Below are 16484 nucleotides of genomic sequence, written 5' to 3'. Positions count from 1 at the left end.
GTTTCTTGTAACATCTCCTTGAATTCGGCTAACTGTTTTCTTAGAAAGTCTAATTGCTGATTGAATTCCATAGCTTGTTCTGCAGGACTGAGTTCAGCAGTCACTGATTTAGCTTCTTCTTTCATGGAAGATTCACTACTTAGGTACAGATGCTGATTCCTGGCAACTATATCAATGAGCTCTTGAGCTTCTTCAATTGTTTTTCTCATGTGTATAGATCCACCAGCTGAGTGGTCTAGAGAAATCTGAGCTCTTTCTGTAAGCCCATAGTAGAAGATGTCTAACTGCACCCATTCTGAAAATATTTCAGAGGGGCATTTTCTTAGCATCTCTCTGTATCTCTCCCAGGCATCATAAATGGATTCATTATCTCCTTGTTTGAAACCTTGGATGCTTGGCCTTAGCTGTGTCATCCATTTTGGAGGAAAATAGTGACTCAGGAATTTTTCTGACAGCTGTTTCCATGTCTTTATGCTATTCTTGGGTTGGTTATTTAACCACCTCTTAGCTTGGTCCTTTACAGCAAATGGAAATAGTAATAATCTGTAGACATCCTGATCTACTTCATTATCGTGTACTATGTCAGCAATTTGTAAAAATTGTGCTAGAAACTATGTAGGTTCTTCTTGTGGAAGACCGGAATACTGGCAACTTTGCTGCACCATGATAATGAGCTGAGGATTCAACTCAAAACTACTAACTCCAATGGAGGGTATACATATACTACTCCCATATGAAGCAGTAATGGGGTTAGCATATGACCCTAGAGTCCTTCTGGACTGTTCATTTCCACTTAGTTCCATGATGGAGCAAGGGAGATGGTATAGATGTTGATATTGTTTATTTTATTAAATATAAAAATTTATTTTCGAAATAGTAAAATAAAGTAAAATAAGATAAAATAAAAACAAAATAAAAATAAAAAAAATTTGAAAACGTTTTGTGAAGATTTTTGAAAAAATTGAGGAGAGAGAGAAAATGGTTATGATATTTTTGAAAAAGATAATAAAATATAATTTTTTTTTAAAAAATCCTATGAGGGTAAGATTGGAAAAATTTTGAAATTGAAATCTGAATTTTTATAAAAAAATTTCGAAAAATAGTTAGAAAAGATATTTTTTTTAATTTTGAATTTTATGATGAAAAAGAAAAACACATAAAAGACACAAGACTTAAAATTTTTAGATCTAATGCTCCTTGTTTTTAAAAATTTTGGAGGAAAAATACCAAGGAATACAAAACTTAAAAATTTTAAGATCAAAACATAAAGGAGACTCAAGAACACTTTGAAGATTCACAAGAACACCAAGAACAAAAGAAAGAACACCAAACTTAAAATTTTTAGTAAATCAAAATAATTTTCGAAAATTATATCAAAATTAACAACAAAACACCAAACTTAAAGTTTGGCACAAGATTAAATCAAGAAAAATTATCTTTGAAAAAAGATTTTAAAAAGAAGATACCCAATTACCAAGAACATAGACCAACGCTCTAGCCAATAGAGCAGTAAATGTAACACTTGTTTTGAATAGGTATATTCCTTTTGGAATAATAATGCTTTGGAAAAACACAAGCGAAACAAGAAAAGACACTGAACAAGAAAAATTAAAGATCAACAAGAAAAATCAACAACAACAACTTGAAGATCAAAGAGTACAAATTCGAAAATTTAAAGGGAAAATATAAAATATGTAATTGACACCAAACATAGAACAAAACACTAGACTCACGAAAAATTAAAAATTTGATAAAGAAAAATAATTTTTTTTTGTAAAATTTTTTAAAATGGAATAAAGGACTCAGAATTTAATGACTCTATAGCAACAAAAATAATTTATTCCTAATCTAAGCCATAAAATAAACCTTTAGTTGTTCAAACTCAAACAATCCCCAGCAACGGCGCCAAAAACTTGATGCACAAAATTTTAATCCCAATATCAAAATCAAGATTTCTTATGATCTCGTACCACTAACCAGCAAGTGCACTGGGTCGTCCAAGTAATACCTTACATGAGTAAGGGTCGATCCCACGGAGATTATTGGTTTGAAGCAAGCTATGTTTATTTTATTATTCTTAGTCAGGATATCAATTAAAATTATCAGTTTGAATTATTAGAAAAGTAAAACAGCGTTAAATAATTACTTGTTGTGCAGTAATGGAGAATATGTTGGGGTTTTGGAGATGCTTTGTCCTCTGAGTTCCTGCAATGTAATATTCAACTCAATAGCATAATGCAAGGCTCCTTCCATGGCAAGCTCTATGTAGGGTGTCACCGCTGTCAATGGCTACTTCCCATCCTCTCAGTGAAAATGGTCCAAATGCTCTGTCACAGCACGACTAATCATCTGTCGGTCCTCAATCAGGTTGGAATAGAATCCAATGATTCTTTTGTGTCTGTCCCTAACGCCCAGCCTTCAGGAGTTTGATGCTCCTCACAGTCATTCAATCCCGGAATCCTACTCGGAATACCACAGACAAGGTTTAGACTTTTCAGATTCTCATGAATGCCGCCATCAATTCCAGCTTATACAACGAAGATTCTGATTAAGGAATCTAACAGATGCTCATTCAATCTGATGTAGAACGGAGGTGATTGTCAGACACACGTTCATGGAGTGAAGAAGGTGATGAATGTCACGGATCATCACTTTCTCCCTAATTAAGCGCGAATGAACATCTTAGATAGGAACACGCATATGTGAATGGAAAAATATAAGTAATTGCATTAATTCATCGAGATGCTGCAGAGCTCCTCACCCCCAACAATGGAGTTTAGAGACTCATGTCGTCAAAGAGTATGTAATTCAGATCTAAAAATGTCATGAGGTCCAAAATAAGTCTCTAAAAGTTGTTTAAATACTAAACTAGTAACGAAGGTTTACAGAAAATGAGTAAACTAAGATAATTGGTGCAGAAATCCACTTCTGGGGCCCACTTGGTGTGTGCTGTGGCTAAGACTTAAGCTTCTCACGTGTCTGGGCTGTTTCTAGAGTTGAACGCCAGGTTGTAACGTGTTTTGGGCGCTGGACTCCAACTTGTAACCTGTTTCTGGCGCTAGACGCCAGACTGCAACATGGAACTGGCGTTGAACGCCAGTTTACGTCATCTATCTTCGCACAAAGTATGGACTATTATATATTTCTGGAAAGCCCTGGATGTCTAATTTCCAACCAAATTGAGAGCGCGTCAATTGGACTCTTGTAGCTCCAAAAAATCCATTCCGAGTTCAGGGAGGTTAGGATCCAACAGCATCAGCAGTCCTTTTTCAGCCTAACTCAGATTTTTGCTCAGCTCCCTCAATTTCAGCCAGAAAATACCTGAAATTATAGAAAAACACACAAACTCATAGTAAATTCCAGAAATATTATTTTTTCTTAAAAACCAATAATATTTTACTAAAAACTAATTAAAACATACTCAAATCAGACGAGATCTTTTTATGATGGTCGGAGCTGTTGTGTCCGACTTGTTGGGCTTGGTGATGGTGCTGATTCTTCATCCCCGGAGGGTGGGGGTACCTGCAAGGGACTCCGATGCTTAAGTTAGCAAGGGTATTAAGCAGGTTTTTAGTAGAATCAGAGTATGAGTTATACTTGGGTGCTCCAGTGTATTTATAATGGTAAGGAGTGACCTTTCTGGAGATAAGAGAGTTATCTTATCTTATCTTATCTTTATCTTTGAGTGAGGTCATCTTATCTTTAGGGGAACCGCCTTTATCTTTCTGGGCTTCGGCTGCCTTTAGATTGGGCTGTGTTCTTTCGTTTTGGGCCTGCTTTGGGCTCCTTTGGCGAGTTGGCCGAGCTCTTTGAGAAGAGGTCGGATAGTCTGACCTGAAGAGGTCGGTCGGCTTGTCACTTAACATCTCGGGTCGGACAGCTTGACCCAGTGTATGAACAGTGCCCCTGCTTGAGTTTGATTTTTCTGTGAGATCGTGCTTTTCAGAGCTTCGATCTCTTTGGAAGTCGTGCTCAAGCATCTGTCTGGCTTGTTTCTTCATTGCTTTGCAATCTTTGTAGATTTTCTAGAGGATTGGTACTTCACAATCCAACCTCTTTTGAGTGGTAGTGTGGGTTTTCTACCCTTTCCTTCTGGATCACGCCTTGCTTTTAAGTTTATGTTGACAACCCTCTGCTTCGGTGAAGCTATCCTTGCGGCTTGATATCCGGGCTTTTAGTGACTTGTCCAATGACTTTTTAGTGCACTTTATATAGAACCTTTTTTAGTCTCGGATGACGTTCGTAAACCTGTTTGAGATTGTGCCTTCTTTGAATGGAGTTGTATCCCTTTTAGCTAAGCACATTTGAGCCTTAAGTTGTTTCCCAACCTTTTGGCTTGTTCTTTTTTGAAGTCGTGCTTGCGCCTCTAACGTCGACCTATATGACTTTGCCCCTGCTTGAGTTCGAACTTTTCCGTGAGATCGTGCTTTCAGAGTTTCGATCTCTTTTGGGGAAGTCGTGCTCAAGCATCCTGGCTCTGTTGAGAGGGCTTTTCAGCCTTTCTTCCGACTTGTTTGTCTTCACTACTTGGGCTTTTTAGTCATAATCCAACAACTTTTTAGGTAGTGTTCCGGTGGGAAACCTTTTTACAGTTTGTTTGGATGACTTTTTAGCGCCGTTTTGATTTGTGCCTTTGCCTTTTAAGTAGTGTCTCTTTTTCAAGACTTCGTACCTTTTAGAAAAGCATTTCTGACCTTTCTCTGACCATTTGCAAGATGTCTTTGTCCCTTTTGTGGATCTTTGTAGAGTGTTGGTACTTTTTTGTCCGACCTCTTTTGATCACTTCTGGTTTTGACCACTTTCTGCTTGGTCGAGGTGGTCCTTGGGGCTAACTTGTCCGACGACTTTTTAGTGTAGAACTATTTTTAGTCAGTTTGAACAATTTTGATAGACTTGTTTTGGAGCCGTGGCTTTTTGGGCGGAGCTATGTCCGTTTTAGCGCACGTTTTTTGTTAGTCCGACTTCTCTTGTCGATTCTTCTTTAGCTTTTGTTGGTCCGACTTCTCTTGTCGGTCCAAGCTGTAGTTTTTGCTGGTCTGACTTCTTCTTGTCGGTCCAAGCTGTAGCTTTCATTGGTCCGACTTCTTCTTGTCGGTCCGAGCTGTAGCTTTCGTTAGTCCGACTTCTTCTTGTCGGTCCGAGCTGTAGCTTTCGTTGGTCTAACTTCTTCTTGTCGGTTCCAGCTGTAGCTTTCGTTGGTCCGACTTCTTCTTGTCGGTCCCTTTTAAGTTATTTCTAGTAATCCTCTTTATTGGACCTTGTTCAGGTCTCTTTCAGGGATTACTTTTTATAACTTTTTGTTGCTTTGATCGGCTTGGGCCGACTTTATCATGTCGGTTCTGTTGAGTTACTTGGTAATCCTCTTTTTTGGACCTTGTTCAAGTCTCTTTCAGGGATTACCTTTGTAACTTTTTCGTAGGAGTCCGACTTCATCATGTCGGACTATTCTAAGTTATAGTAATCCTCTTTTATAGGGTTGGCCAGACCTCTTTCCAGGGCTTTACTTATAACTTGGGTTGTTGTGGCTGGTCCGACTTCTTTGTGTCGGCCAGTCTTCAAGTTATTTTATAGCAATCCATTTTATTAGGACCTCGTCGGGTCCTTTCTATGGATCACTTTCTATAACTTCTTGCATTATTTTGTTTTCATCTTTGCCGATTTTGTAGAGTTTGGGTTTTAACCCTCGTTTGGCAGACCTTTTGATGAATTTGGTTTTCATCTTTGGTCTTTATCGTGATCAGGTAGTGAATTTGATTTTCACTTTCTGCCGATCTGTAGCTTTATAATCAGACGATGAATGTTTCAGATTAATGTGTCTTGATTGAGCAGTGAATTTGGTTTTCACTTTGTCGACCTTTGTCGAAATCAAATGATGAATTCGGTTTTCATCATGGTCGGGCGGTGAAATTGGTTTTCACCTTGCCGACCTGTCGCTTTGTAATCGGACAATGAATTTTGGTTTTCATCTTGCCGACTTTGTCGTGATCGGGCGGTGAAGTGTGGAGTTGTTTGATATGCCCATAGGACTTGTAGGAGCTCTTCAGCCCAAGCTCCCTTTTGATCTGAAGAAATTTGGTTCTTTCTGTAAAAAGTTTGCATCTTTGATCATTTGTTGTGACTTTTCTTTTGTCGTTCACCTTTTGAGGAGAATGTGTGCTTTGCTTAGGATTTGGTTGCTATTCCTGTTTCTTTTCATCGTTGCCTGACTCCTTTTGTACAAAAGTTCGAGCTTTTGTGTTAACCTTTTATTTGAGAGGTGTTCGGACTCTTTAGGTATAGATTGTCGGCTTCTTTTCTCTATTTTCTTGCGCTATTGTTGCCTCCAAAGGGTGCCCCTGGACTTTCGTGTGAGTCCTGGGGTTCTCTTTTACTGCTGTATCTGATATCTGATGTTTTGCTGTTACTATCTGAGTTGTTTCCTTATTTATCCGAGTTGTTTGGTAATAACCCGATGGTTGACCTATGTCTTCTTGAAAAAATATTGCTGAGATATCTACTAAGATCCCGGACGGCATGTCTGATTGACTGGATTCCATAGTTGTAATGCGTGTTACTATGGCTGACCCTGAGTACTTGAGGAGAGGGTTTGTTTTCCTTCCTTGTTGTGGTCTTGTAATGTAGCCTGGATGAGGCTTCTATTATTGCCCCCTGGTTTGGTGTTAGCTAGTTTTGAAAATGAATCAGCTCGGGCATTCTGCTCCCGAGGTATGTGTCAGACTTCATATTCTCCGAATTGTCCAAGCTGTTGGTGCTGGCTGATTTTGAAAGTGCATCAGCTCGGGCATTTTGCTCCTGAGGTATGTGTCGAAATTCATATTCCACGAAATGTCCGAGCTGTTCTCTGGTTTTGTCCAGGGTCCCCCGATTTACCCGAGGTATTTTTTCATGGTGGGATCCTCAGCTTGGTTACTCCCTTCTATTTGTGAGGTGACTATTTGTGAATTACTGGACATGGTAAGCTCCTTTCTTCTTAGCTAGCCTTAGACCAGTCAGTAGTGCCTTGTATTTAGCTTGGTCATTTAGCTTGATTTGACTTCCCTAATCACTTTCTATAATTACACCCGCACCACTCTTGGTTTTGTTTGTCTATGTAGAGTTTCCATTTTGTAGGAGTTCCCGGGGTGTTAGTATACTCTGTAGTGAAGTCGGCCAGATATTGTGATTTGATGGCTGTCTGAGCTTCATGTCGAAGACCAAATTCTGATAATTCAATTGCCCATTGTAGGATTCTTCCAGCTAAGTCTATTTTCTGTAGGATGCCTTTTATGGCCTGGTTGGTCCGAACTCTAATAGTGTGAGCTTGAAAATATCGGCAGAGTTGTCGAGAAGAGAATATAAGGGTGTAGGCGAACTTTTCTATCTTTTGATAGTTTAGTTCGGCCCCTTGTAGAGCCTTGATGATGAAGTAGACGGGTTGTTGCCAACTTTTGTCTTCTTTAACTGGTGATGAGGCTATTGCCCGACTTCCCACTACGAGGTATAATATGAGCTTTTCACTTTGCCTTGGTCGGGTAAGAATGGGTGGTTGCCCCAAGAATTTTTGAAATCTCGAAAGGCTTGTTTGCACCCCGTTGTCCTATTCTCACCTCTCTCCCTTCCTTAATATCCCTCTTTGAGGTGTGCTTTGCGAAATGATTTAGAGATCCCTCCTCCTGCGAATCCTCCATGAACATGTCTCTCTGGGGTGTGAGGTGGACGTTCAACTCGTCTGACCTCTTTGGTGGACCTTCAACTTGTCCGACCACTTTGGTGTGAGATGGACCTTTAACTTTGTCCGACCTCTTTGGTGTGAGGTGGACCTTCAATGTGTCCGACCTCTTTGGTGTGAGGTGGACCTTCAACGCGTCCGACCTCTTTGGTGTGAGGTGGACCTTCAACGCGTCTGACCTCTTCGGTGTGAGGTGGACCTTCAACGCGTCCGACCTCTTTGGTTTTGGATTGGGCGAGGTGGTGGAATCTTCTCAGTGTCGCATATTTCATGGTAGACATCTACAAGAGACACCCGAACGGGTGTAATTGTGGTATTTTCTAGGCTTCCCTCCATGTTGATGTTCTTTTTTCTTGGACTCATTATCCTTATCCCGAGAGGAGTAGGAATGTTCTATTTTTGAGATCTCTCCTAGTCGAGAGTTTTTCTCCATGTTGATGTACTTCTCTGCTCGTTCTTGTACCTCGTTCAAAGATGTTTGGGTGCTTCTTGGATATTGAGTGGCTAAAAGGTCCTTCTCGTAGACCATTGATGAGGCCACTGATAGCTGCTTCTGTTGGCAGATTTTGTATACCCAGACATATTTTGTTGAATCTTTTCATGTAGTTGCGAAGGCTCTCTCGATCTCCTTGCTTGATCCCTAATAGGCTCGGTGCGTGTTTGGCTTTGTCCTTCTGGATGGAGAATAACGGATTGCATCTGAGGCCTCCGTGAGATACATCCTGTTTCTGAAATTGCTAAGATGATGGCTTGAATCTGCTGTGCCATCGTATGGAGTCATGTCCGGAGCTTTGAAGTCCTTTGGGTCCTTTAGCTTTCATGATCTCTTTGGTGAATGGATCCTGGTCCTTGCAGGAGCTATCCTCATGAGAGGATCGATTAGCTTTGGCCTTGAGATCGGCTTCGAGTTTTAGGAGTTTGTCGTCCAATTCCCGGCGTCACTTTATCTCGCTTTGTAGGTCTTTCTTAGGCTCTCATTGATGTAGGGCTTCTTCTTCCAGTTGTTTTAAACGGTCTTGAAGTGCCTCCATTGTGTAGAGTCCGCGTTTTTGTGTCGTTGTTAAGTTGAGGAGTATCCTTTGGTGTAGTGTCCGCATTTTTGTGTGGCGTTCTATCCTCTACATCTAAATCATGGTCGTTGTCATGGTTGTCCACCATGGTGATGGGATGACTTCCAAGTTCCCCGGTAATGGTGCCAATGTTCCGAGGGTTACCTGAAACTGTAGGTCGATCTCGGACGAGATCTTCTTATGTTGGTTGGAGCTGTTGTGTTCGACTTGTTGGGCTTGGTGATGGTGCTGATCCTTCGTCCCCAGAGGGTGGAGGTACCTGCAAGGGACTCCGATGCTTAAGTTAGCAAGGGTATTAAGCAGGTTTTTAGTAGAATCAGAGTATGAGTTATACCTGGGTGCTCCAGTGTATTTATAATGGTGAGGAGTGACCTTTTTGGAGATAAAAGAGTTATCTTATCTAATCTTATCTTTATATTTGAGTGAGGTCATCTTATCTTTAGGGGAACCACCTTTATCTTTCTGGGCTTTGGCTGCCTTTAGATTGGCCTGTGTTCTTTTGTTTTGGGCCTGCTTTGGGCTCCTTTGGCGAGTTGGCCGAGCTCTTTGAGAAGAGGTCGGGCATTTGGCCGAGCTCTTTGAGAAGAGGTCGGATAGTCTGACCTGAAGAGGTCGGTTGGCTTGTCACTAAACATCTCGGGTCGGACAGCTTGACCCAGGGTATGAATAGTTGACTTCGGCCATAACATTATCAATCAAATCACACCGGAAAATAGAATGGTTCTCCGGTGGATGCCTCATGGCTTCATCAAGATTAAAGCTCACTGCTCTTCCATCAATCTCAAAAGAATTGGTACCCAAAAAAGCATCCAATTTAAACCGGGAGGTCTTCAAAAACGGCCTCCCAAGCAAGATAGATGATGTTCTTCCGGTGTCATTAGTGGGAATCTCAAGAATATGGAAATCAATCGGGAAAATCAACCCCTTTATACTCACTAGAACATCTTCTACAATGCCAACTACAGATATTATGCTCTTATCCGCCAAAACAAAATGGGCCGTCGACCATTTCAACATTGTAAGCTTCAATGTATCATAAACAGATAAAGGCGTAATGCTAACACAAGCACCTAGATCACATATACAATCCACAAATTGTACACCATCTATAGTGTAAGTGACTAGACAAGGACCGAGATCACCACATTTCTCCGGTATAGCACGTATCAAAGTGGAAATTGAGCTTTCCAGTGGAATAGTTTCTAAATCATGAATCCTTTCCTTGTTCATGCACAAATCTCTTAGAAACTTAGCATATTTAGGGACTTAGCAGATAGCATCAAAAAGGGGAATAGTTACCTCAACCTTTTTGAATATCTCCACCATATTGGGATCTAGCTCTACTTGCTTCTTGGTCTTCCTTGCCAACGTTGGAAATGGAATTGGAGTAGCCTCTTCCAAAACATTTCCATCCTTAGAAACTCCATCCCTTGGTTGAGCAACTTCTCTTTCAACTACCTCTTGCACCTCATCCTCCTCCTCGACTTCTTCTACCTCAACAACATTATCATCTTGAGTGATTTCTCTTGGGATTAGTGGTGCACAAAATTGTGATCATCAATGGGCTTAGTGGTACTACACTCAACCTGGAATAACTGTTTCCAACTGGGATACACTTAGAAGAGAATTTCTGGAGAAATTCTTTCCAGCTGAAGTTGCCGATAAGCTGAGGAAAGACATCTCCATGATCGTTCAGGATGAATCTGAAACTCTCTATGAATATTTGGAACGCTTCAATAATCTTCTAGAAACATGTCCCCACTATATGATTGACAAGATAGTGTTGCTCGGCTACTTTACACAGGGCATGAAATCTCAAGATAGGACCGCATTGGAAGGTGCTAGCAATGGGTCTATGAAAAAGTACAAAACTACGGAAGAAGCATGGCAATTGATCAGTGACATAGCCGAATCTACTAGGAATCACAGGCAGAAACAAAGTCGGTCAAGAGCTGTTGCAGAGGTATCCACTAGCAAAGAGACTGCTACTATAGCTCAGAGCTTATGTGAAATGACTAACTTGCTGAAGCAGATGCAGCTAAATCAACAACAACCACAGCAAGTTCAGCCTTCTCCACCACAGCACAACCAGCAGTTGGTTCCACAAATAGTATGTGGAATCTGTGTAGATTACAGTCACTACACTGATGAGTGTCTCGCAACTTCAACCGAAGGACCACACCGTAGCAGCCACTCATAACTTCTATGACCGCCCCAATCAAAGGTACAATCAAGGTGGCAGCTATAACCATGGATGGCAAGATAACTCTAACCAAGGCTGGAGAGATAATTCTAACCAGGGTTGGAGGGACAATCATAACAGAGGAGGCAGAGACAACAATGGAAATCAGAGGTGGAATAACAATAACAACTTCAGGCAGCAGAATCAGAATCAGGCCTACAGAGCACCACATTTAAGACAACCTCAAGCATCTCAGCAGACCTCTCAGATCACTTATCCCTCTCATCTTCTAATGATGAGTTACTACAATCTATTGATCGTAGACAACAGGCCATGGAAAACAACTTTACTGCTACTCTGAATGGTCTGACTTCTACTTTGCAAGCCCTTGTTTCACAGATTGGATTAATGAGCAACTCCAACAACCAGTCCTCAAGCTCTGGTGGACTCCCTTCTCAACCATTACCCAATCCAAAGGGTGGCATTAATGCCATCACCCTAAGGTCTGGAACCACATTGCAAGAGAGGAATCAGGAAGAGCCAAACCCACCTGAACACGCCTCAGCTGAAGAGGTAGTGGAATTAGAAGATATTGAGGAAGAAAAGGGTATACAGGACATGGCTGAGGAAGAAGATGCTAGATCACAGGAAGAAGCACCAAAGGGCGTAGACACTATGGAAAACACCAGTCCTATTGATCAGCGGATAATTTATACACTTTTTGGCATTGTTTTCAGCATGTTTTTGGTATGATATAGTTAGTTTTTAGTATATTTTTATTAGTTTTTAGTTAAAATTCACTTTTCTGGACTTTACTATGAGTTTGTTTGTTTTTCTGTGATTTCAGGTATTTTCTGGCTGAAATTGAGGGACCTGAGCAAAAATCTGATTCAGAGACCAAAAAGGACTGCAGATGCTGTTGGATTCTGACCTCCCTGCACTCGAAGTGGATTTTCTGGAGCTATAAAAGCCCAATTGGCGCACTCTCAACGGCGTTGGAAACTAGACATCCTGGGCTTTCCAGCAATATATGATAGTCCATACTTTGCCCAAGATTTGATGGCCCAAACCGGCGTTCAAAGTCACCCTCAGAAATCCCAGCGTTAAACGCCGGAACTGGCACCAAAATGGGAGTTAAACGCCCAAACTGGCATAAAAGCTGGCGTTTAACTCCAAGAAGAGTCTCTGCACGAAAATGCTTCATTACTCAGCCCAAGCACACACCAAGTGGGCCTGGAAGTGGATTTTTATGTCATTTACTCATCTCTGTACACCCTAGGCTACTAGTTTTCTATAAGTAGGACATTTTACTATTGTATTTTCATCTTTGGACATCTAGTTCTTAGATCATGATGGAGACTTTGGTAGCTATCTTTATGCTATCTTAGATCATTGGGAGGCTGGCCATTCGGCCATGCCTAGACCTTGTTCTTATGTATTTTCAACGGTGGAGCTTCTACACACCATAGATTAAGGTGTGGAGCTCTGCTGTACCTCGAGTATTAATGCAATTACTATTGTTCTTCCATTCAATTCCGCTTGTTCTTGTTCTAAGATATCACTTGTTCTTCAACTTGATGAATGTGATGATCCGTGACACTCATCACCATTCTCACCCATGAACAAGGTGACTGACAACCACTTTTGTTCTACAAGCAACCAAGGCTCTAGTGAATATCTCTTGGATTCCTGATTGCACGATGCATGGTTGATCGCCTGACAACCGAGTGCTCGCCTGACAACCGAGCCAACCATTCCGTGAGATCAGAGTCTTCGTGGTATAGGCAAGAACTGATGGCGGCATTCAAGAGAATCCGGAAGGTCTAACCTTGTCTGTGGTATTCTGAGTAGGATTCAATGATTGAATGACTGTGACGTGCTTCAAACTCCTAGCAGGCGGGGCGTTAGTGACAGACGCAAAAGAATCGATGGATTCTATTCCGGCCTGACCGAGAACCGACAACTGAATTCCGCATGCTGTGACAGAGCATTGGCAATCGTTTTCACTGAGAGGATGGGAGGTAGCCATTGACAACGGTGAAACCCTACACAAGCTTGCCATGGAAAGGAATAAGAAGGATTGGATGAAGACAGTAGGAAAGCAGAGAGACAGAAGGGAAGGCATCTTCATGCGCTTATCTGAAGTTCCTACCAATGAATTACATAAGTATCTCTATCTTTACCTTTGTGTTATTTTCGTTCATCACCATATCCATTTGAGTTTGCCTGACTAAGATTTACAAGATGACCATAGCTTGCTTCATACTAACAATCTCCGTGGGATCGACCCTTACTCGCGTAAGGTTTATTACTTGGACGACCCAGTGCACTTGCTGGTTAGTTGTGCGAAGTTGTGTAATGCCATGGTATTGAACACCAAGTTTTTGGGGTTCATGACCGGAGATTATGAGAGTTGTGAAAAGTATTGTTCACAACTTCGTGTACCAAGTTTTTGGCGCCGTTGCCGGGGATTGTTCAAGTTTTGAGCAAGCTTTTGGTAACATCAGTGCCAAGGATTGTTTCAGTTTGGACAACTGACGGTTCATCTTGTTGCTTAGATTAGGTATTTTTTTTTTCGAAATTCTTGAAGATGAATTCTAGAGTTTCATGATGATTTGTTGAAGTCTGGCTGGCTGTGAAGCCATGTCTAATTTCATTGGACCGAGGTTTCAACTTATCATCACAAGAGCTTGTTGATTTTTATCAATCTTGCTCTTGGAGCAGTGATCTGCTAAGGCTTGGCTGGCCTTTGGCCATGTCTAGTGTTTTGGACCGAAGCTTTCTTTGAAAGCTTGGCTGGCTGTGAAGCCATGTCTAATTCCTGGACCGGAGTCTTAGACTAGCATTGCACTGATTCCTGAAATTCTCATTAAGAATTTTGATACCTTTTTCCACTTAATTTTCGAAAAACACAAAAAAATTACAAAAATCATAAAATCCAAAAAATTTCTTGTTTAAGTCTAGTGTCTCATCTTAAGTTTGGTGTCAATTGCATGCATTCATTCATGTGTCTTAAGGATTCTCAAGTAATTCTTGATGATTTTCGTGCTCTGATCTTTAGATTCAATTGACTTGAGTGTTTTGTGTGTCTCATATGCATTCTCATGTTGTTAGTGTCAGTAGTATACAAACTGCTAAGTTTGGTGTCTTGCATGCATTGTTATTTGATTCTTGTTGCATTTTGATTTTTCCTTATTATTAAAAATCCAAAAATATTTTTAATTTGTGTCTTCTCAAGTCAATAATACAGAGAATTGAAGGTTCAGAACATACAGCAGAGGAATTATACAGAAAAAGCTAGGCGTTCAAAACGCCCAGTGAAGAAGGACAGACTGGCGTTTAAACGCCAGCCAGGGTACCTGGTTGGGCGTTTAACGCCCAAAAGGGTAGTATTTTGGGCGATAAACGCCAGAATGTACACCATTCTGGGCGTTTAACGCCAGGATGGCTACAGGGGGAAGATTTTGTTTTCAAATCAAATTTTTTTTTTAAGTTTTCAAAATCTTTTCAAAATCAAATCTTTTTCAAATCAATTTTTCAATCAAATCTTTTTCAAAATCAATTTCTTTACTTTTTCAAAAATACTTACTATCAATTAATGATTTGATTCAACATTTCAAGTATGTTGCCTTTTCTGTTGAGAAAGGTTTAATGTTTGAATCATATCTTTTCTTGTTAGTCAAGTTTTTAATTTTCAAAATCAAATCTTTTTAAAAAAATGTTTTTCAAATCATATCGTTTCAATCACATCTTTTTAAAACCAATCATATCTTCTTAACCACATCTTTTTCAAAATACTTTTCAATCAAATCTTCTTGATTTCTAATTTCAAAATCTTTTTCAAAAATCACTTTATTTCTTTCCCACTTTCATTTTCGAAAATTAAGTAATGTTTTTCAAAAATGTTTTCAAAATTTTTTTTACTTAATTTTCGAAAAATCACTTCCCTTCTTCTCACATCCTTCTATTTATGGACTAACACTATCCCTTAATGCAAAATTCGAACTCCATCTTCTTTGATAAGTTCGAATTTTCTACTTCTGTCTTCTACTTTTCTTTTCCTCTGACACCTAAAGGAATCTCTATACTGTGACATAGAGGATTCCACATTTTCTTGTTCTCTTCTCTTTCATATGAGCAGGAGCAAAGACAAAGGCATTCTTGTTGAAGCTGATCCTGAACCTGAAAGGACCTTGAAGAGAAAGCTAAGAGAAGCCAAAGCACAACTCTCTTTAGAGGACCTGACCGAATTCTTCAAAGAAGAAGAACATATGGCAGCCGAAAACAACAATGCCAACAATGCAAGGAAGGTGCTGGGTGACTTTACTGTACCTACTCCCGATTTCTATGGGAGAAGCATCTCTATCCCTGCCATTGGAGCAAACAACTTTGAGCTTAAGCCTCAATTAGTTTCTCTAATGCAACAGAATTGCAAGTTCCATGGACTTCCATTGGAAGATCCTCATCAGTTTTTAGCTGAATTCTTGCAAATCTGTGACACTGTCAAGACTAATGGGGTTGACCCTGAGGTCTACAGACTTATGCTATTCCCTTTTGCTGTAAGAGACAGAGCTAGAACATGGTTGGACTCACAACCTAAAGAAAGCCTGGACTCTTGGGAAAAGCTAGTCAATGCCTTATTGGCAAAGTTCTTTCCACCTCAAAAATTGAGTAAGCTTAGAGTGGAAGTCCAAACCTTCAGACAGAAGGAAGGAGAATCCCTCTATGAAGCTTGGGAAAGATATAAACAATTAATCAGAAAGTGTCCTTCTGATATGCTTTCTGAATGGAGCATCATAGGAATTTTCTATGATGGTCTCTCTGAACTGTCCAAGATATCCTTGGATAGCTCTGCTGGAGGCTCTCTTCATCTGAAGAAGACGCCTACTGAAGCTCAAGAACTAATTGAAATGGTTGCAAATAACCAATTCATGTACACTTCTGAAAGGAATCCTGTGAACAATGGGACTAGTCAGAAGAAAGGAGTTCTTGAGATTTACACTCTGAATGCCATATTGGCACAGAACAAAATATTGACTCAACAAGTCAATATGATTTCTCAAAGTCTGTCTGGAATGCAAAATGCACCAAGCAGTACTAAGGAGGCTTCATCTGAGGAAGAAGCCTATGATCCTGAGAACCCTTCAATGGAAGAGGTGAATTACATGGGAGAATCCTATGGAAACACCTATAATCCTTCATGGAGAAATCATCCAAATTTTTCATGGAAGGATCAACAGAGACCTCAACAAGGTTTCAACAATAATAATGGTTGAAGAAACAGGTTTAGCAATAGCAAGCCTTTTCTATCATCTTCTCAGCAACAGACAGAGAGTTCTAAGCAGAATAACTCTGACTTAGCAACCATGGTCTCTGATCTAATCAAAACCACACAAAGTTTCATGACTGAAACAAGGTCCTCCATCAGAAACTTGGAAGGACAAGTGGGTCAGTTGAGCAAGAAAATTACTGAACTCCCTCCTAGTACTCTTCCAAGCAATACAGAAGAAAATCCAAAAGGAGA

At 40.3% G+C, this 16484-nt stretch overlaps 1 non-coding gene across 1 annotated transcript; it reads right to left on the bottom strand.

Moving 5' to 3' along the window:
* Nucleotides 1–15633: 15633 nt before the first annotated feature.
* Nucleotides 15634–15741, bottom strand: LOC112700019 (small nucleolar RNA R71). Its single transcript, XR_003152945.1, has one exon. It is a non-coding gene; the product is annotated as a small nucleolar RNA R71 (small nucleolar RNA).
* Nucleotides 15742–16484: the final 743 nt, after the last annotated feature.

This window comes from Arachis hypogaea, chromosome 6 (assembly GCF_003086295.3).
Source record: "Arachis hypogaea cultivar Tifrunner chromosome 6, arahy.Tifrunner.gnm2.J5K5, whole genome shotgun sequence".
Lineage (NCBI taxonomy): Eukaryota > Viridiplantae > Streptophyta > Magnoliopsida > Fabales > Fabaceae > Arachis > Arachis hypogaea.
Note: the sequence above shows the minus strand (reverse complement) of the source record. Positions and strands in the feature narration are given on the sequence as shown.